This window comes from Takifugu rubripes, chromosome 16 (assembly GCF_901000725.2).
Source record: "Takifugu rubripes chromosome 16, fTakRub1.2, whole genome shotgun sequence".
Lineage (NCBI taxonomy): Eukaryota > Metazoa > Chordata > Actinopteri > Tetraodontiformes > Tetraodontidae > Takifugu > Takifugu rubripes.
Genome location: NC_042300.1, coordinates 4557113 through 4577851, shown reverse-complemented (window position 1 = coordinate 4577851; position 20739 = coordinate 4557113). Strand labels below are relative to the sequence as shown.

General features: G+C 53.7%; 1 long non-coding RNA gene across 1 annotated transcript; it reads right to left on the bottom strand.

Moving 5' to 3' along the window:
* Positions 1 to 13029: 13029 nt before the first annotated feature.
* LOC115253100 (uncharacterized) lies at positions 13030 to 16781 on the bottom strand. The gene is made up of 3 exons (XR_003891408.1): positions 16576 to 16781; positions 16265 to 16422; positions 13030 to 13630 (listed from the first exon to the last, which is right to left on the bottom strand). It is a non-coding gene; the product is annotated as an uncharacterized lncRNA (long non-coding RNA).
* Positions 16782 to 20739: the final 3958 nt, after the last annotated feature.

Below are 20739 nucleotides of genomic sequence, written 5' to 3'. Positions count from 1 at the left end.
CCAGGTGGTCCCAACACGCTAGCGGCACGGGACGGAGCGGCGGGATTGGCCGGCAGTCGTCAGGACAACATGAAAACCAAACGTTGGACATCAAAGGCAGATCTGTCGGGACGGTTTTGGAAAACCAAAGTTGTCGGGCCCTCTGCGAAATGTTCCCCGTCGGGTTCCGCGCCCCCGAAAACGCGGCCGGTGCCTCCCCGGACGCGTCTCTGTCCCGGGAACGGCGAGGGAGCGCTAGCTTTAGAAACATCAAAGCAATAGCTGGAGAAAAAGGCAGAAAGGGGACGGCAGCCTGCACAGTGAAGCCTGGACGTGTCTCCAGCGTCCAGCTGTGGGCAGCTGCTTGAGTCCCCCCCCCCCCCCCCCACCTAATTAGCTGGAACCCCGGCGGCCTCTCGCCGTTCGTTTGCTTCTGACAGCTGATTTATTATTGCGTGATTTGAAATTAGCGCAGCGCGAAGAGCCTCTCATAACAATTTACACTCTCTTGACCTGGGACGCTCGTTAATTATTGGATTAGAATTAGAGGGAGGGTTGGACCCGTGTCCTCCCGCTCCGTGATGGCTGCTTTGTTTACCGGGATTCCTGCTCACGCCGGAGCGCCGTGCTTATTAATATTGTCTGTTTTTGAGGGAAGGTCGTTCCTCTCTTCATTCCCGTTAATCCTCTCGTGTCCCCACTTCAAACATTTAATACTCGGCCGATCTTTATTCCTCCTGGAAGCTTTTTAATTGCCTGGGAAGCCGAGAGGCGTGATGGCGGCCCGGGAGACTCCTGTTATCCTGACAAATCCTGCCGGTGCTGAATTTGGGTGGATCCCGATTACATCAGAGTCCAGGTGAGACGACGCTCTGCTCCGAAACATCATGATGCTGCTCAGCAGGACGGGCTAATGCTTCGCCATCTTTGCCTTCAGGAGCCGTGATTTAATATCGGACTCGTTCCTCCGTGAGTTTACGGTTCGAGTTCTTTTTTCGGAAGAGCGTGGAATTCTGGAATTCCTTGTTTGGGATTTGTTTAATAGAGTTCAGAGCAATAATATCCTTAATTACGTCAGAAATGCTGGTGAAGAGATGCTAGTTGGGAGCGTTAGCCTGGATATTGTCTGTCTGACTATTGAATCTCTGAGAGTTGATGTTTTTAGCTTTAGCTTCCACAGACCTGCTGCAGTCTTTACGCCCATAAGGTCGTTAGCGGGTCGAGCCGCGACCTTGTGACCTTAGCCGCCCTGTGTCAGAAGGGCCGTTAGCGGTCGAGCGGTCATCAGTTTAGGCCTGAGGAGGCCTCAGAGCGACTGTTAGCAGCCGGGTGACCTTTAGAAAAGTGTCCACCAGCGCGTGACCGGAGTCGTTCCCAACAGGGTACTTTGTGGATCGGGGTAGTTTTTCCTTCTCCCAGACCCGTCTGGACCGGCTCCACCTCAGAGGACGCTGGGACGGGCGGCGTTGCTCCCCCTCTCATGGTGGGAGGGGCCCCACCGTGGCGAGATGAACTGAAGCGACCGTCTCTGGGGTGAAGAACGACGCTAAGGTGGCTAAACGGAGGCGTTCCCTGTGGGATTCATGACTTCTGCTCGCGCTTCTTCATCTGTCTCCCGCCAGCTCAACGCTCTCACCTCGGACGATTAATCTCATCCATGGAATTCCGCCTCACCTGTCGCTGACGCCCCCCCAGCAGGAAGAAAAATGCACCCTGAATTTGGTCTTTATAAGATATTAATAAGACCGAGGGCCAGAATAAAAGAAGCACTCAAAGAAGCGGACGGAAGGAAACGCCGCCAGCGGCCTAGCACAGCCTCCTGCTCATTGCTAGCATGCTAACCTGTAGGCTGCATGCTAACCTGTCGGCTGCATGCTAACCTGTAGGCTGCATGCTAACCTGTAGGCTGCATGCTAACCTGTCGGCTGCATGCTAACCTGTCGGCTGCATGCTAACCTGTCGGCTGCATGCTAACCTGTCGGCTGCATGCTAAACTGTAGGCTGCATGCTAACCTGTCGGCTGCATGCTAATCTGTCGGCTGCATGCTAATCTGTCGGCTGCATGCTAATCTGTCGGCTGCATGCTAACCTGTAGGCTGCATGCTAACCTGTCGGCTGCATGCTAACCTGTAGGCTGCATGCTAACCTGTCGGCTGCATGTAACAAGTGTGATCCCAGAGGGGAACTTGAATGTTTCCACTAATGTCCTGTCAAACCAAACTGAGATATCCGAGAATGTTCCGAGGTTTTCCCTGTCAGATGGAATTCTGGAGCTGAGGACAAACGAGCCATGAGCTAACGCTGGATAAATAAATATCTGAAGCAGCCTCCCAGCTAAGGAGGACGCGGCGTTCCTCAAGAGCGTGTACTCGGCCCCTCTTATCCTCGGGTCGATCGGCGTGTACGCGGTCGGCCCCTGATTGCTGGGCCGGAGCCGCCTGTGGACCAGGTCCGATGTGGATTTCATTGCCCGTGGGGATGATTCCTTTTTGTCTCAACCCTTCCGGATTGTCGCTTCCCATTTAGGTTCGGAGCTTTTAAGCAGCGGTGCTGATGGGAAACACGCTGCACTGGTGATCCCAGACTGGTCCGATCAGCTCCATCTGGAGGGGCCGACCGGCCCACCTGCTTTGCATTACACCCGACCTCCTCGTGTCGGGCCTGGCGTTCCGGCGTTCCGGCGTTCCGGCGTTCCGGCGCCTTTGGGTGCCGCGTCACGTGTTGGCTGATTAATGGGGGGTCCTGCTGGTGTCCCGGGATGATCCCTGCTGTCAGGCTGGGGGATCAAGCGAGGCGCCTGCGCTGACACAGCCCCCGCTTCCGCAGGTGCTCCTGCTGCCCCGGAACCTCTCCGACCCCCCCCCCATCATGACCCTGGCTGTCTCTAAACAGGCGCGGCTCCACCTCGCCGCCGCCGCCCTGGAGGCGAGGAACAATCGTTGGCACATGTGTGAAAACAAGCCGTCAGGAGGAATGGCAGGAATTCCCCCGCTCCCAGGAAGAGCTGGCAGGTATTTCTCATGACTATCTGCTTTCCCCGGAGTATCGGGTGTCTCCGGGGAGAGTCTCAAAAATGCCTCGGAAAAGTGGCAGGAATGCCGAGGAGGCACATGGAAGCATTTTAGAGGAGCCGCCATCGCTCAGCGTCCTCCCCGTATCTCTGGCAGGAGAGCGTTAACACATGTTCGGTCCCCGGCCCCTCCCCCGCGCGCACGGACACGTGCGCGTGTGTTGGTGTCACAGCGGGGGTTGTGCAGGAATACGCCCCTGGGAATCTGACGCTGGCCGAGCTTCAGCTCTGCTGATACCTCAACAAGAAGAACTTGTTCTTATCAATGGGAGGCTTTATTTCTGCTGTACACACACACGCACACACACACACACGCACACACACACACACACACACACACACACACACACACGCACACACACACTGGTGGCCTGCAGACAGACACAGTAGCAGCATGGTGGTTCAACACAGCCCTGATATCAATAATGTCGCACACCTGCGGAATAACAAACAGACGAGCGCCTGTTGGTGCAGCAGCTCTGAGGAGGAACCAGAACCAGAACCAGAACCAGAACCAGAACCAGAACCAGAACCAGAACCAGAACCCCAGAGCCATCCCGCCGGTGCTGCCTGCTGGTAGCATGTTTGACGCCGTCGCTGTAGCTGCTACATGCTAACCTCTCCTCGCTCTTTCCAGATTCCGGCGCCTCCGTCGACAGAAACGGACCTCGGATTTTCTTCCTGCCCTGTTAGCGACCGCGGCTCCTTTGAGCTTCCCCCAACAGTAGCGCGTCTGCTCTGTGTTGTCAACAACAGCTAGCTCAATGCTAGCTGATGGATATTAGCAGCGGTGCCAGAAAGAGGAGCCTACAGCGTTCCCAAAACTGTGGTCCGTGGTGAGTTCGCTCCTCAAACAGGAAGGATGACGATGGCGTGCGGACAGAAGCGGAAGTGAAACAACATTTTCTGGCCAGAGTTCAACATCTGGGGGCTAAAACTTCCTTTTCTGCAGCAGTCAGCTGATGTCAGCGAGCGTGGCGCCCACGATGACCCCGTGTGACGGTAGCCGCGGTAACGTCATACGGCTGAGGAGGAGGAGGAGCCGGGACGGAAGTGTGACATCATCAAGGCTGATGAAAGGACAGCGAAGAGACGCCCGTCTCTCCGGAACGCCGGCGTTTAGCTGCCTCAGTCAGGCCGGACAAAGAGCCGGGGACGACGGCGGCGTAGCTCACACTCACGTGTCAGGTGTCTCACACAGGCGAGCACACACACACACACACACACACACACACACACACACACACACACACACACACACACCGCCGCCCCTCCTCCCCTACGAGCGTCACAACTGTGGGAAAAGTGTACAGGAACCACGGTGAGGCCGCAGGTTCCCGCTGTCCAGTGGTGAAGCACAACAGGTTAATAAACCCCACAGGTGACCACAGGTGACCACAGGTGACCACAGGTGACCTGAGGCCGCGGGTTCGGCGAGGAGGCGGCTGGAGCAGTTGCCTCGGCAGATCCGAGTCCTGTAATCCAGGAGTTAGCGATGGATGAGGCCAGACATTTCCCAGCAGGCGTTCCGTCTCGGGGAGGTTCGGAACCGCAGTTGTTGCGGCGGAAAACTCGACGCCGCGATTCTGTTTTAGGACACGAGTTTAGTCCGTTGGCTGCCTGACAGACGTCACGCTGACGTGCGCGGCGTTAGCGGGTAGAAAGACAGCGATGAAATGCTAAGATACTGACAGGAAGCTGAAGCTAAAGAGGGCGCGCAGGTGAGTCGCGCAGGTGAGTCGCGCAGGTGACAACGCATCTTTGCAGACACAAGGATGATCTGTAGCACTGAAGCTAACTGAGAAAAATAAGCTAGCTCCTGCTTTAGCTCTGGGTTTTGGGGGAAAGCTTGTTTTTAATGACCCTCGGAGTGAGCTAGCTTAAACGTGCCTTTATTTTTGTGTGCGATTTTGTGACAAAACATTTTTTTAATTCACACTCGCGCTAATTATGAAACAGCCCTCGTCCGCTTTGCTAATATTAGCCCACTTTTAGTAATAAAGCGCAGGTGGCGCGTCAAGCTTTCCTGACACTTCAGCGATCTCTGAGCTAACTTTAGCGCGTCAACACGTTTAAAAGTGTCGGTTTGAAACTTTACACTAATCCAACTAATCCGAACAGGTTCGCTGGGTAATTGAATCACCGCCGCCCGTTTTTGGCGTTGGCACCGTAGCACACGCCACCCGTGAGTCACAGTCACACGGCAACAACGCGACGGGCAGAATAAGTTCACGCTGAGGCTGCGATTGTTGGCGGTCGTGAGAGCTGCCATGTGACTCCTGACAAACCAAACAGCCCAACTCCTGTCCGGGGAGAGTAAACAAATAAATAAAGATCTGCTGTTTTTGTTTCTCTGACTTTGACGGCTAAAGACCAAACTGGAAATGTTCAGTTAAATAATAACTGCAATCTGACGATGAGTAAGCTAGTTTAGCTCAACTGCTGTTGCTACTGTTGCTAACACCTGTTTCATAAATTCTCTTGAAAAGTTTGTCTTTAGCTCGTGAGGAATCGTCAGCTGTCAGTCGGCTGTTTGACTTTTATTAAATATTAAATCCCGTCAGCGTGGTGGTTTTATTTTGAAAGGCGGTTTGAAGACGGCGCTGCTGTTCTGGAACGCCGCAGAGTTCTGCTGTCAGTCAAGCGTCTGTGGCGGCCCGACGTCTCTGCCTCAGACCTCCTCGTGTCTTCGTAGCTCCTCCTGACAGCTGTTCCACCTTCGCTCGCGCTCGCGCGTCTTCACAGGTCGGTTTTATCCCGATGAGCTGTTAGCGGACACGGCGGGATGCTATTGAGGAGTGCTACCGAGCAGCAGAAGACATACGCTAAATGACCTGGTTGTTGGCTAGTTATAAAAGTTATCTACATACTAGTTGCACCAGGCCTGAGCTAGCATTGCAGGCACTGGGTAGCTACAGAGAGTTAGCAAGATTTTTAGCCAGATTTGGTGTGTTAGTAATTACACGGTAGAGGCTAACTGAGTAGGTTAATGGTGGTCGGATGTTTTAGACGTTAGCAAGGAGAGGAATAACGTTAGCTCGAACTGCTCTCTTGTCTATACGGATTTATTTCAGTGAGAATCTCACGTGTCATCATCCTCATTCACGCAGAACCATATTTAGCCTACGTTTATTATCACGTTAGCTGTTAGCACCGGGATGGTTGTCAAGGTAATCGACGGGAGCCAGAGATAAAGGAGCTACATTCCTCAGATCTGAGCGCTCGTGTCAAACCGTGTTTACATCAGCAGATGCCGTAAAACGCTCCTGTTCTGTCCCACGCAGGACAGCGGGCAGCAAACGCCACACGATGTTACGTTAGCATCAATTAGAACGCTCGCAGCGGCGCGGCGCTAAAGCTGGTCAGCTCCTCCGTTTGGTCCCTTTATCCTGCCTCAGATCTTAAAGTGGTTACAATTCCGGATCTATCTCTGGGGGGGGGGGGGGGGGGGGGGGGGGGGGGGGGGGGGGCTGCACCGGGGCCATGAACAGGCCCGAGCGGCCCTGGACGAGGGTGTGGCGTTGGGGTGCCAAGGCGCTGCCGGAGGACTTAACCCCTGTTGTTTCTGAGCTCGAATGTAACACACACACACACACACGCCTTCGGCTTTTTAAGGAAACGACTCCCCCCCTTTCGGCAGATCAGGATTCCGTGCTGGAGAGATTGATTTAAAAAAAGCCGACGTTGGGAATGAAGACGGGAACAGAGCCACAGCAGCTTTGATGCCCCCGGCTGCTTTTTCCCGCCGCTCCGATGCTAAGCTAATACGCAGCGGTGCAGCTGGGGGTCAGCTAACGGGAGCGCCGCCGTCTCCCCTCTGGAAAACGCGCGTCTTTCCCGAGGACTCGGCTACAGAAGCTCATAAACCCAGATGATGGACGGCGCTGCCCCTCAGGCCGCACAAGGAATCCTGGGAAAAGGGAACGGAATCAAGCAGCAGATGTGGCTGAAGTCATTTGGCAGGAGGCTGCGAGGGTCTTAATTAATGTTGCCGTGACGACCAGACACTTTGATGGCAGACGTTGAAGAATAACCGAATCCACGCTGCAGTCTTCGCGTCTGGAATACTTTTCTTTGTTCTTTGTGTTCCCGCTCCACACAGAAAAACAGCAGAATTCCGAGTCCACGTCTCCGGGAACCGATCCGAACGTCCAAGGCCAAAACAAATGGACCTGCTCCGTGGATCGGTGCTGAGATGGCTGAAACTGAAGCCGGAGCGGGGTCGTTCCCAAACGGATCCTCGCTTTTGACTGGCCCCAGGAATGGAAAACACCGTCAGGTTCCAGGATCTGTCCTCCAGTGCGTCCACGCCCCCGGGGGGGCCGCGGAAAATGTCAAACAACAGCTACAACCGCTACGTTCTGTCCCTTCACACCGCTCCGCGGAGAGAAAGGAGGAAAACCGGCAGCTTCGGTTCAGGAGGCAGCGCTTCCCGGGACCTGGAGCTCCGTCTGAAATGCCTGACCTGGGTTCGCCGCCATAGCAAGACTCGCCCCGATCGGGCCCACGCTCCCAAGCATTCGCTCCCCGGAGCACCGGGTGCAGCCGGATAAAGAGAACATTCCCCGACCCACAAGTGGGAATGCAGACGGTGTCAAAACACGGCGTCCCGATTCTGCTGCAGGACATCTGGTCTCGTCCGGGCTCAAGCTCCCGTGATTCCGTGACATTCCCTGGTGTTCTGCTCTTCATCCGGACCCAGACGCTAACATCGCTAACGCTAACGCCTGAAAACGCAAATGTCCCGCGGGGAGACGAGCGCCGCTCTACTTCCCGGGAGAAGCGGCGGGTTGGCGTCTGTTCCGAGAGCCTCAGGAGGACGGACCTGGACAACAGGACTCCTTTGGTTCCCTCTTGTTTGGACTCGGAGATCTCGTCTGTTTGCTTCCGTCCTCGCTGATCAAAAGTCTTCCGCGTCCCCCGTCTTCTCCGGCGCCCGTCTCGTCTCCGTGGACGCGGAGGCTGCCTCCGCCACTCCGCCTGTTTGATGTCGGATCCTCAAACAGACGCTCTCAGGGACACGGAATTGTGTCTCTTTTGTTCCCGAATTCACACGGGCATCGTTTGCAAAAGCCAATTCCGTTTCCTGTTATAGAAGCTAGCTTCAAAGGCTAGCTATGCTAGTCGTAAAACAATCTCCGCCCAGCCAGGTTGGGGGGGGGGTTGATTCACACGCCAAAATTCCTGCCGCCCTCGTGTTGGCAAAATAAATGTTGAAGGAAAGTATCAAACACGGCTAATTAGCGTAGCTTAAGCTAAGCCGTTTTTGCCGCCTGTGTAAACAGGCGGTAAAGTGGCGGCCTGGAGGATCAGCAGCCTTTTGTCCGTGAGCGGCGTTGTTGGTTCTGCTGCTACAGGTTGTGTACACCAGACTTTTCACCGCCTGATCAAAGGATTCCAGCTAGTCTGAGTTAAGCTACGGATCCAAGCTAGCGTAGCCGCGGGTAGCGTTCCGAATGTCTATTTTGAGCACATTGTGGAGCCTCCTGAGATGTTTCGGCGTCTTTAAATGACTCCGAACATCAAAGTTCTTTCCACGTTCCTCCTGTGAGTGCAGGAACTTCCTGGAGATTCCTGAAACGACCACAACAGAGACGGATCCGACAGAACTGTGGATACACGGAAATGAGATTTACGAGCTTCATGTCTGGAGTCGGACTCGTAAACCCCGATGATACGCGTGCACGTGTGTGTGTGTGTGTGTGGGGGGGGGGGGGGGGGTCAGGAGGCCGTTCACACAGAGGTGCGGTCAGGCTCTGGCTGCGGGCCGGGTCGTTCCGAAGGTCATGTGACCGTGGAATGTGGCCAGAGGCCGCTCCAGTCAGACGATCCCTTCAAAAACAAGTCCAAACTGTTTCCCGCCTGGGAGGCGTCACCTGTCCGACACTGTTCCCACCTTAGTTTAAACAAAACTGGGGGGAAAAGAGGTGAAACGAGGGCCGGGAATAACGTATGAGAACGAAGGAGAGGGAGTGGCCACGCCCACTGGTGATAACCACGCCCACCGGCGGTGACATCAAAGCCGGGGCATCAGCGGCGCTTTGATGACAGAGGAAGGGAAGCGTGACTCGTGCACGGACGAACGCGCCTGTTCCCTGAGAGAGCAGGGAAGCTAACGGAACCGTCACTGGACCGGGAACGTGATGCCTTCATGGAACTGAAGCCACAGAAATCTCCCTATTTTCTGAGTAAGTGGAGGAAAGAACAGAGGGCCTTGAAGGCAGCACGAAGCCTCCTCCAAAGTTCAGCGTGCCGGAGCAGAAACTCAGCTAGCGTAGCGTAGCTTTATGTAGCGCCTGGCAGCTGCTCGCCTGGCGTCCGCTCAGCCTCTTTGGCTGCTGTAGCGGCTCCGTGGCGAAGGAAAGGTCTCCGCCGCCACCACGGCGAGCTGCTGCATCATCATCATCATCATCATCATCATCATCAGGGATGATGCAAGACTCCCAAAATATGAGCGGGTCTTTTCAGCTGTTTGAAAACTTTTATGTTTTTTAACAAAATATCTAATAATAATAATACATTTTTCATCAGTTGTGATGAAACCTGGCTAAGCTAGTACGCTAAGCTAGTACGCTAAGATATTACGCTAAGATAGTACACTAAGCTAGTACACTAAGCTAGTATGCGTATTGATCTAAATACTATACTACTGTACTAAATAATAACAAAAAGGATTGTTTTTTATCGTAGAAAAGTTCCTGACGGAATCTCCAGAAATAAATCTCTCCTTTTATTCCAGAGCCCTCTCTCCCACCAGGACGCCGCCGGCGTTCCCACGAGGTGAAGAAGCGGATCGCCTTCCCGGCGTGAACTCAAGAACGTTAGCAAAGAGCTCAATAACATCGGCGAGTGCCGCCGGAGGCTAAATCAAATTACCAAAATGGAACCAGCGTCGGCGAAAACGGCGCCCGTCAATCACGTCCGGGACGTTTAAACCTGAGACGCCGGCTGTTGTTTTTACAGCCGGAACCTCTGGCGCCCACATTTTTAACAGTTCTCGCAGCAGAACCAACAGAACCCGGGGTTCTCCGGCTCCGGGGTTCTCCAGGTTCCCCGGGGTTCTCCAGGTTCCCTGGGGTTCTCCGGGTCCCTCCCCTCTGGGCGTATCGGAGCGAGGGATCGCGGTGCTTCCACGCCAGGTTTCACCTGGTGGCGAGGACGCTTCATACCTCTCATGCTAGTCATGCTAATGTGGTTTCAGGGCCGATCCAGCAGTAATCTAGAGATCACCCCCCCCCCACGACTGAATAATCACGTTACACGTTTGTTTGGAATCGCAGACGTGTTTTAACAGCTAAACGTACGTATCGGATTCTTTATAGCACTTAACTCCAATTAACCTCAGCTCTGCTGGGGGGGTGGGGGGGTAATCAGATTATCCAGGACTAGTTTCCTTTTATCTGGGGGAGGGGGCGGTCCTTGAGACACGGCGGAGAGCAAGAACAAGCTAACCGTTGTGCCTGAGACCCCCCGAATGCACCTCACATGCTCGCCCAAAGTGGCCCGGGGACCCATGGGTCCGGGGGCCGGGGGGGCCCGGAAGTCTGGGGACCTTCCACCGTGTCCTCAGTGTCTCTACGTGTCCAGAGTCAAACGTCTTTTAGATTTTTCTTGGTTTATTTCTGACGTTCAGGCGTCTTGTCAAAATAATTTAAGCGGTCAAGGCTCTAAAAAGGGATCTTTGGAAACAGAGGCGGGTGCCCCCCCCCCAGGTGTCCCCCCCCCAGGTGTCCCCCCCCGAATACTCAAAAGCCAAAAACACATTCCAGCTGTCCAACACGCTGGCTGGTGTATTTGTGCAGCCTCATCCTCCGGCCTGCCCCCCCCCACAGCCGCCAGTGGCGTCGATGCTTCTCCACACTTGAACCTCGATGAGCCGCCGCCTCGGTCAACCCCCCCGACAGGAGTAGTGAGGGATGTTAGCGCGGTTAGCTACTGTTGCTAACTGCAGCTCCGTTTTTATAGTTTTGCTAATGACGAGGGGCCATTTCACACCTTTCTAGTTTAGCCAGTCGATGCTTTTGACACAAGCTAACGTTTAAGCTAACGTATAAGCTAACGTATAAGCTAACGTATAAGGATATAAAAATTTGTTTTGCTCTTTTGAAGGAACTTTTTTGGTTTTTCTTTAACATAGCGAAGGGTTAAAAATGTCGGCACCGGCAATTAGCTGATAAAACGAGGGGCAGTTCTGGCGCTTCTCCTTTAGCATTATAGCCTCTCTAAAGGTTGGAGTTAATGAAGAGGGATTAACGGGGATTAACGAGGCTGCAGCCAAGGATCCCAAACTGTACCAACGTTAATAAAGTGCACACGGCCCCCCCGACCGCGGCCAGCGAGGAAGCTAACGGTTGTTGTTTCACGCGGATCGTGAAATCTGCCTTAAAAAACCCCGATAATTATCTTTTTTGTGTCGTCCTTCTGGATAAAACTGGGTTTTAAGTTCTTCAAAAGTTCTTTTTAAGGGATTTCGTCACCCCAGAGGTTGTCAAGAGAGAACAGAAGGTCAGAGCGATACAGGTGAACAACAGGCCGCCGGCGGCGCCGTGAATAACGCAGGAGGTTCGTCTCTGAAAGTTTAAACCCTCGTCTCTCGACTGCAGGCGCAGCAGCGCCGCTGATTGGGCTAATTATGCTGCGGAGATTGAGCCTCTTAATGCACTCGTCGCTACATGAATCACGGAGTTTGGGAGCGTTTTTTTTTCTTTTTAGCTGCTATTTTTCTCTCTTACGTACGCACGTGCACGCATGTGCACGCATGCCACTGCTAATATATCACAAACATTCTCTCCGTTAGCAGCTAGAACAAAGCCCACATAAATTACAGCTAATTGCCACGCAGGTGCTAACAGGACGCCACGGCGGCGTGTTGGCGGAAACGTGTAAAACAAGCGAGAATTAGCTTCTCAGCACGCGTGATGAATCGCACACGCGCCAGGTAAAAGGCGCCGTTTTCCACGTGACCGATGATTGAAGCAACTTAACTAGAAAAAGGCGCTAATTCACCTGCTAAAATGATCCTTTGTTGCTAGCAGCTGAACCATAAAACTGCTTCTTTATCTTGTTTAAACATAAATAAGGTGATTTCTGTGGGGGGGGGGTCACTCACCGCTGGTTCCTGCTGGCTGGTACCGGTGGACCCGCGGCTCCGGGGGGGCTGGTTGAGGTTGAAGAGGCAGCAGGCGTGAGGGCGGTGGGCTCGCCGGAGCGTGTCCACCTCACTCAGACGCCGGCGGTTCCTGCCCCCCCCCCACTCGGTGGGGAGGGTGGACCCGCTGGGACGCACAGAACCAGATCCAGAGCCGTCCCGCCTGGACGGGCCGCTGCTCCCCTCGCTCTGCTGTGGGGGGGTCGGGTTTCAGAGCTTTGACTGGAATGTGAGGGGGCAGTCGTGTGGAGAGGCAGAGGTGCCGCAGAGGTCAAAGGTCAGCGGGTAGTGTGTCGGAACAGAGAGGACGGGGGCGTCTGTCATCTGGGAGATGTGTCTCTGGGGGGGGGGGCAGGGTCCCACAAGAAAACAGGGGTTTAAGGGGGGGTCACGGTTACGGAAATGGAGCGAAGGCGGGGGCATGTTTGACAGCTCTGGAGGGGCCGGACCCCAGTGTGTTTACACAGAGTCTTCAGAGGGGCCCAGTGGGGGGGGGGGCAGGATCGGGAATCATACGAGCGAGCGCAGAGATAACGAGGACGGCCCCCAGGCCCACTGGCCCCAGTATCACCACGTAAACCAACACCATCGCCGTGACGACCCCGCCCCCTTACCCATCACCCGCTGCTACTTTCACCGCTCAGGGAAATGACCCGTGACACCTTAAGCTCCTCCCCCTGGTGAGCGGCAGGTGAGCCCGGGGCCGTTTACTCACGCTAAACATGTCGCACGACCAACAGGTAACCCCCCCCTTCCCCGCCCCCCCCGCAGGTCTGACGCCATCAACGCTGACCTCCGCCCGGAACTTCAGCGGCGTCTCGTAAACCTGGAAATATGGGCCGGGCTAATTTTATTAAGCATCAGAAACGGTGAAGCTGCGCTAACGGGCTCCGTTTACAGCAGGAGATAAAAGGATTAACGACTAAAACGGGCTCATCATCAGTTTACAGCCCACCAATAAACACGGAACCACTGCGTCCCCACTTGGCAGCCGCGAGGCTACGTTAGCTCCAGGTTAGCCAAGGCTGCGTTTATGCTAACATCCAGTTCAGAATGACGCCGCTCGTCAAGGTCACCTTTGATGTGCTGCTGTTTTAACCCCCCCAGAACAGTGTGAAGGTTCTGGAATCTTCTCCTTCAGCTCCAGCTCAACGTTTATTTCAGTGACGCTAGCGCTAGTGTTAGCATGAGGCTGGCGCCGCTGTAAATCCTGTTGTGAGCGTCATAATTATCCTGCGCTGATACTTTGGTCGAATGGTGAAGAAATGCTAATAGCCCAGCTCGCGGCTAAGCTTAGCGTAAACGGATTTTACCGTGAGTGTTGTGTCGGAGTTCTGCGCTCCAAAGCTAGCGTTCTTACACCCCTTCGGGGCGGCGCCGTCATCTTGGGCGACCTCAAAGTGGAGCCTTTCAGTCGCTGGTGTTGGAGGCACCTGTGGGGAAGCGCAGGTGTAACACGGATGACAGAACAAAGATGGCGGCCGGCGGCGCGTTCGGGTCGCCAAACTGTCAGGCTGGTTCTGAGCGGCAGCCCCGTGTGGGGGCGGGGTTATTGATGTGTCAGTCAATACCCCCCCCCCCCCCCCCCCCCCCATCTGTGGACTTCCACCCCGCGCGTGCGGCCACGTCCTCTCAGGCCCGTTCCCATGGTAACGGCGCTGATAGTGAGCAGCTTGTTTTTGGCAGACGTGGTGCTGCTGGACCGCTGCCAGGCGCTGGGGGGGTCCGATGGGCGGAACCGCTGCCAGACACACACACTTCTGCAGGTACGGACTCCTCTGTTTTCCCAGGAACCGCCAGGCAGCTTAATCAAACACAGATCCTGTTTCAGCGCGTCCGCGGCGCCGCGAGCTGACAGGCCCGGCTGGTTCTGCAGGGTTCTGGTCCTCAGGGTGGCTCACCGGATCCCGCTTTAGTCAGAGCTGAGGGTCCTGTTACGCTCTCGGCTGAGCTCCTGACCCTGTTTTCTGGGTCGTGGTGAGAATTCCTGAAGATGAACGCACACGTTTAGGTCCCTAGCTAGCGCGGCTCATTAGCCAAAGTGATTTTTTTTCCATCGTTTTGAATTTCAACGTCTGAACTGCGACTTTAACGTAGGAATTAATTCTGACTAAACTTTGACACCTTCTTTTTTCCCCCTGATCCTGTCTGCGTGGCGGATTTTCCATTTAAATCAAAGCAAAGTCGTTTGCCTTTGATCTCTGGCCTTAAGTGATTGATCCTCTTGTGTAGCTAGCTAAGGAGGAAGCTAACCAACAATAAAGGAAGGTGAATGTATCGGGGGAAGTGCTCAATTCTTCCTTCATAGCTGTTGACCTCCAGACTCCCTGCAGCTTTAAGTAAACATCCATAAGATAAATTCTGGACCAACATTCCGCTCGCCATCTGTTCCCAGAGCGGAGCGCGTTCCCTAAAGTCTAATAACTTTCCTTTTTTTCTTCCATAAATATCAGAGGGGCAGCCTGGGATGGAATTAAAGGGGATTGTTTATTGTGCAAACAGCTTCCTCACGTTATGATGTTTGGATTCCTGAATGGAATCAAAGTGAAGGGAAGCCCGCGCTGGGGGCCGGAACGACCCCCCCCCCCCCCCGCCCAGGACAGACGGGTAATGACATCATTTGGAGTTTGGAATCAGCTTTTTACAGGGAAAACTAAATGCGTTGCTTTATTGGTTGCGGAATTGCCAATTAAAAAGTAACACCTGGAACGCCGAGGCCGGCCCACGGGACAAATCCCCCCCCCCCCAGAGAATGCTTCCCTTTCCAACTTCCATCCTGTGAACACTTGACAACAGTGGTGCAGGAACGCCGGGAGTCTGGGGAGCCTCTTAGATGTGTCCGTAAAAGCTGCAGCCTGGTCTGTGACCCCAGCACACACACACACACACGCACACGCACGCAAACACACGCGCACCCCCCCCCCCCCCCACACACACACACACACACACACACGCACACAGGCACACACACACACACACACACACAGATTTCTCCATCTCCTGTCAGGAAATCAGCATATCTCATATCTTAAAGCTGTGACACCTCTGGACACCTTCCGTTAATTCCAGGCTCCTGGAACAGGAAGTGCCTGCAGGCGGACGGAGACGAACGACACACTTGCTGCGCCGCCGTGCGCTAATTAGCTTGGCGGCTAATAGGTAGACGGACGCGTTAGCGTCCAGCGAGAGGTCAGTGTCTCGACCGTGCACGCGTAGGAAGCTTCTGGAGGTCCTGCGGAGCGTCGCGGCCTCGCAGGAGATGAACATCGCCCCACATCGCCATGACAACCGCCGTGACAGCGATGCTGACAGGCGCTGCCGTGGCGACGGGCTGAAAAGAGCTCCTATTTATTTTGCAAATGTCTTCAGCAGCTGCGTCGGCTTATTGCTTTCTGGCCTGACTGACACCGTCGTTGTGGAAAATAAAGGGACGGAACCACATCTGACGCATGGAATATCGCTCGGAACTCCCCCAGGAGACGCGCACGGGGCGACGCACATTCCCTAATGAGCTGCCGAGTTGGGACATGAAGAGACGTACGGACACGGCTCCGAGCTCCTCTGGAGCCGTCGTCTCCGGATTGACGGACTGGTTTTCCAGGTCCACTGTTGTGGAAGCTCGGAGTCACGTTTCCTTTTGTTTTTGTTCGTTAGCTTCGGACGTCACTGTTAGCATCATGTTGATAAGGTCCTCTAAGGTCATGTGTACGGATGCAGACTCTCTGCTCACCCTTCTTCATCACTTCCGGGTGATTTGGGTCGGCTCCTCATCTTCAGTCCAACACTCTCCCATAGCAACAGAGCCTTTAGCATCTCCAGCTAGGAGCTAGCATCAGCTAACTCTCCGAGCCTCTGTGAACATGCTAAACGCTCACAACAGCCTAAATAACCGAGAGGAAACGCAACAGAAACCAGGATGCAGATGGTTTCAGGACTTTGGAGGAAGAGCAGAACGGGCCTGGAGAACTCGTTCCGCTCACTATCGTCGGTGGATCGGATCCCTGAAAACTTTAGTTTTCATACTGAACAACGTGGAGGAGAGAAGTTGGAGCCTGTTTGTGTTTCACCTGCTCGGGAAAGCTTTGAAGTGTCTGAAGAGAACGTTGGTGACACCAGACATGCAGAGAAACAGACTCTATCGGAGCAGAATTCCCAGATCCGTCCCGACTCCATGAAACATTCATCCCAACACGTCGGCGAGTCAGGCGAGGATACAGCGGCACTGCTGCTAATGGGAATAAATGAAGGTTAATCACCTGGAGCCCTGATCAAAGCAAGGCTCAGCTGTCAGAAAAAAGCTTGAGGATTCACTAATGACACACACACACACACACACAGACACACACACACATACACATACACACACACACACACACACCCTGTGTGCTGTTTGCTGATGAGGAGCCGAAGCTCATTTGAAAATGTTTAGGATAAAAATAGCCGTCCAATCAAAGCGCGGAGCCTGAATTAAGGTTTTCACTTTAGAGGAAATGATAATAATCATGTTTCCGAGCTTCTGGCCAACTCTTCCGTGACTGAGTGTAGCCGTGTTGCTGCTTCCGGCGTTCCGAACCGAGCTGGGTCGCAGCGTTCAGGGGGTTTTTGCTGCTCGCCCAAAACGGATGGACAGTTAGGTTTACAGGAGGCTTTATCTCCTTTGATGTTTCTTAACTCTGCTTTGATCTATAAAGTCTTCAGAGTGGTGAAATTTGTTAATTCTGATCTTTTTTCTTTCAACTACAGTTTTGCAAACGTGAACTTGCCTTTGATTCTTCTTCTTCTCTGAGGAAACTACAGATCAAAGACAGTTGAGACCGTCAGATCAAAGACAGTTAAGACCTTCAGATCAAAGACAGTTGAAACTATCAGATCAAAGACAGCTGAGACCTTCAGATCAAAGACAGCTGAGACCTTCTCCGTCCACCTGCTCTGGTCATTTCCTTCTTCATTTGTTCAGCTGTGGAATCCTCTCAGCAGCTTCTGCCTGAAGAGGACGAAGAGACAAAATAAAGGGTGAAAAGAGTTGAACCACCAGATGGACATGAGGGGACGTGTGGACAGAGGTCCTAACGGTGAGCTCTGGATGACCCGGAAAACTGCTGCTGTGCTCTAGTGGGAGTGATGGGATGCACCTCCTCCTCTCCTCTCCTCTCCTCTCCTCTCCTCTCCTCTCCTCTCCTCTCCTCTCCTCTCCTCTCCTCTCCCCTCTCCTCTCCTCTCCTCTCCTCTCCTCTCCTCTCCTCTCCTCTCCTCTCCCCTCCCCTCCCCTCCCCTCCCCTCTCCTCTCCTCTCCCCTCCCCTCCCTTCCCCTCTCCCTCTCCCTCTCCTCTCCTCTCCTCTCCTCTCCTCTCCTCTCCTCTCCTCTCCTCTCCCCTCCCCTCCCCTCCCCTCTCCCTCTCCTCTCCTCTCCTCTCCTCTCCCTCCCTCCCCTCCCCTCCCCTCCCCTCTCCTCTCCTCTCCTCTCCTCCTCTCCCCTCCCCTCCCCTCCCCTCCCCTCTCCTCTCCTCTCCTCTCCCCTCCCCTCCCCTCCCCTCTCCTCTCCTCTCCTCTCCTCTCCTCTCCTCTCCTCTCCTCTCCTCTCCTCCTCCTCCTCAGCTGCCACTGTAGGTCACACCCTGGTCCCAGACAGGCCGAGCAGCTGCCCGTCTGGGACCAGGAAGGTCACTTACTACCAGGACGGGAATTATTGGGAATTATGAAAGGATTCCGGAGCCGAGCAGCATAATGCTGCCACAGCAGCAGGTTCTCTCAGCAAGAAGGTTAATTACCAAAATAATTCCTCATTTTCACTCCACAATAGTATAATTATGGGATTAGCCCGTTAGCTGGGTTTAGCTAAAATAACAGAATTACTGCAGAGTTTCAGAATAAAAGTTTCGAGTGATTAAACATGAACATTTATTTACTCTGAAATTTTTCATTTTTAATCCATATTTCCTCTTTACTGTTTGTATTTGACTGCCCCGCCCCCCCCCGTCCCCCTTTGGGGGCTGCTGTAAAGTGAGTTTAGCCTTAATTAACTGTTAAATCTTTAATTACTTCTGTTAAATAATTAACAAAGAAACATTTTATTTTCCAGTGTGTAACTACAATGTGATTTTGTGCAGGAGGAATAAAGATTCTGTTTTAAATCCCGTAGTGTTTGCTTTTAATCCCCCACCAACCCCCTGTAGCGGCAGGATTAGCATTAGCATCATGTTTACGCAGACTGATGTTATTACAGCTATTTGGGATCCTGGGGGGGGGGGGGGGGGGCTGCCCCTACAGGACCAGCTGACCAGGTTCAGTACCCAGTTGGTGGATGTGGTTCTGGTTCCAGACAGGGGGAGGGTGAGCAGATCAACTCCATGCTCCGACCGCCATCGACACTAGCTAGCGTTAGCTGCGTGATTGACTTCAACATTTGCCACCCGCCTGCTCCATCCCGCCGCTGCTAAAAGGGTGTTTCCTGACAAGCTAGCTCGTTTTACATTTATGCGCTAATGCTTTAAGGCCTGAGCCGGAGCTCCGCGGTTTATGGGCTGTTGTATAATGTTTCAGGCGGAGCGCCTGTGCGGCTTTCCCTCAGCTTTAGCCGCCAGGCGCTAGCTCGGGAAGAGCAGCTCTGAGCTGAGTCGGCCTTTGGACTCAAGAGGCTGCAGTTTAATGAATATTAGCCTCCTCCGCGGCGTCCTCGGCTAATTAACAGCCCACGTGTAAAATTTACATGACTGTAGCCTGTGTGTGTCAGCATGTGGGAAGAGGAGGGTCAAAGGTCAGGAGATGGTTTTAAATGTTTGCTAAACCTTTTTATTCACTCATTTGAAAGAAAAAAAAACAAACCACAGCTTTGTTTTGCTAATTATACTTGACACCCAGCACATTTAATTAATACAACATTCTCAAAAACGTGATAATTGATTTTATTGCACATAAATGCATAAAACGTGAACTCATAACGAATATTTGATGATATGAAGTCACTGCTCTTTTCATATATTCCTATTTTTCACAGAATCTGTATAAATATTTAACGAATCCATCACGTTTGCTACTGTAGCGCCGATGGTTCCGACAGCGCTGGCGGAGAGGCTTCCCGAGGTGGCGCCTGGTTCAGCGGCATCAGGAAACACAAACGCATCTTCGGCCGCCGCAGCTTCAATATCAACATCGTTATTTATTCATCAGACTGGATTTTAGCTTCAATACAATTTTGAGACGGAGCCTGAATGATTAATGATCCGGACCTTCCTGTCCAGAGGGGACGGACGCTCCCGGGACACCGGTTCAGACGCCAGTGGGACCTGGTAGCGCCGGGAATGAGCCGTTAGCTAACGCGCCTCTTTCAGCCGAAGATGAAACAGGATCGTTTGAAGGTCGCCGCTCAAGAGGCGAGACGTCTCAGGGCCTCGGATCGCGGAGGTCCGTTTCTCCTGAGTGAGTCTTATCTCAGGAGGCGTGAACCCGCTCTGCCCCCATCTTAGCAACCCTCCACCTTGCGCTTTGATGTCCTGGCCTCCGCCTCTGCTGTCACCGCGCCGCCACGACGTAAAGAAAACCAGCCGCGCTGCTGCTGTCAGCACAGGATCCAGGAGTCTCGTCAGGACAGGGATCCGGGGCGGGCCGACCTGGGCCAACCGACGTGCACAGACTCGCTCCGCTTTGATGTTTCAGGCACAGCTTTTGTGCAACGCCGCCGAGCCGCGTTGCAGGTGCGAGCAGGTCAACTGCGACAGGTGCTGATCCAGTTCCAGGGCGTCAGAACCCGACGTCCACGGGTTCAGGCTGAGGGTCCATTCTGACCTTTGACCTGGCTCCTTTCAGGCCAGCGTTGAGAACCTTCTAAAACAACGTTTATCGGCAAACTCGACATTAGCAAAGACTTGCGGGAGCTTCCTGGTCACGGATGGACCAGGACCAGGACCTCAGATCTTCAATAGGATCAAGTTCTTCCTGCTGGATCTGATGGATCGAGCACCTCTGGGATCCTCTCCTTTAATTATCCCCGCGCTGGTAATTAGCTTCCTCTCCGAACCTTCTCCAGATGGGCTGATGTGGGAGGAACCTGGACCCGGACCGGCTGGACCGGGAGGCGTCGGAACGCCATGTGTCTGTGTTCTCTCCGGCACTAAGAGGCCAAAACCGGATAAAAAAAAGAGTGAAAACGGCGTGCTCGTGATAAGAGGTGCGCTAACAAAGAATCCTTTGATGGGTGAATCAAAGCAGCTCCTCATCCTCTTCTCACCTGCCTGTGGCGGCTCTTTGGTCTCCGAGGACGTTGTTGTTGCTCACCTTTATTTTTAGAATTCCCACTTTTAGCTATCTAATCTTTGCTTTATCTCTGTCCTTGGTTCACGTTTCGCTTGGCTCTGCCCCCCCCCCCCCATCCGTTTGTTTACCTGGGGCCCCCTCACCTGGGTCTAATTAGCCCCGCCCCTTTTACCTTCTACAGTGATTCCTGTTTAATCAGGATTGATCTGATCTGTGGTTATTCTGTCACCGTATTGCTTGCCCCCCCACTCCTACCCCTCGGCCACGCCCCCTCGGCCACGCCCCCTCCCGC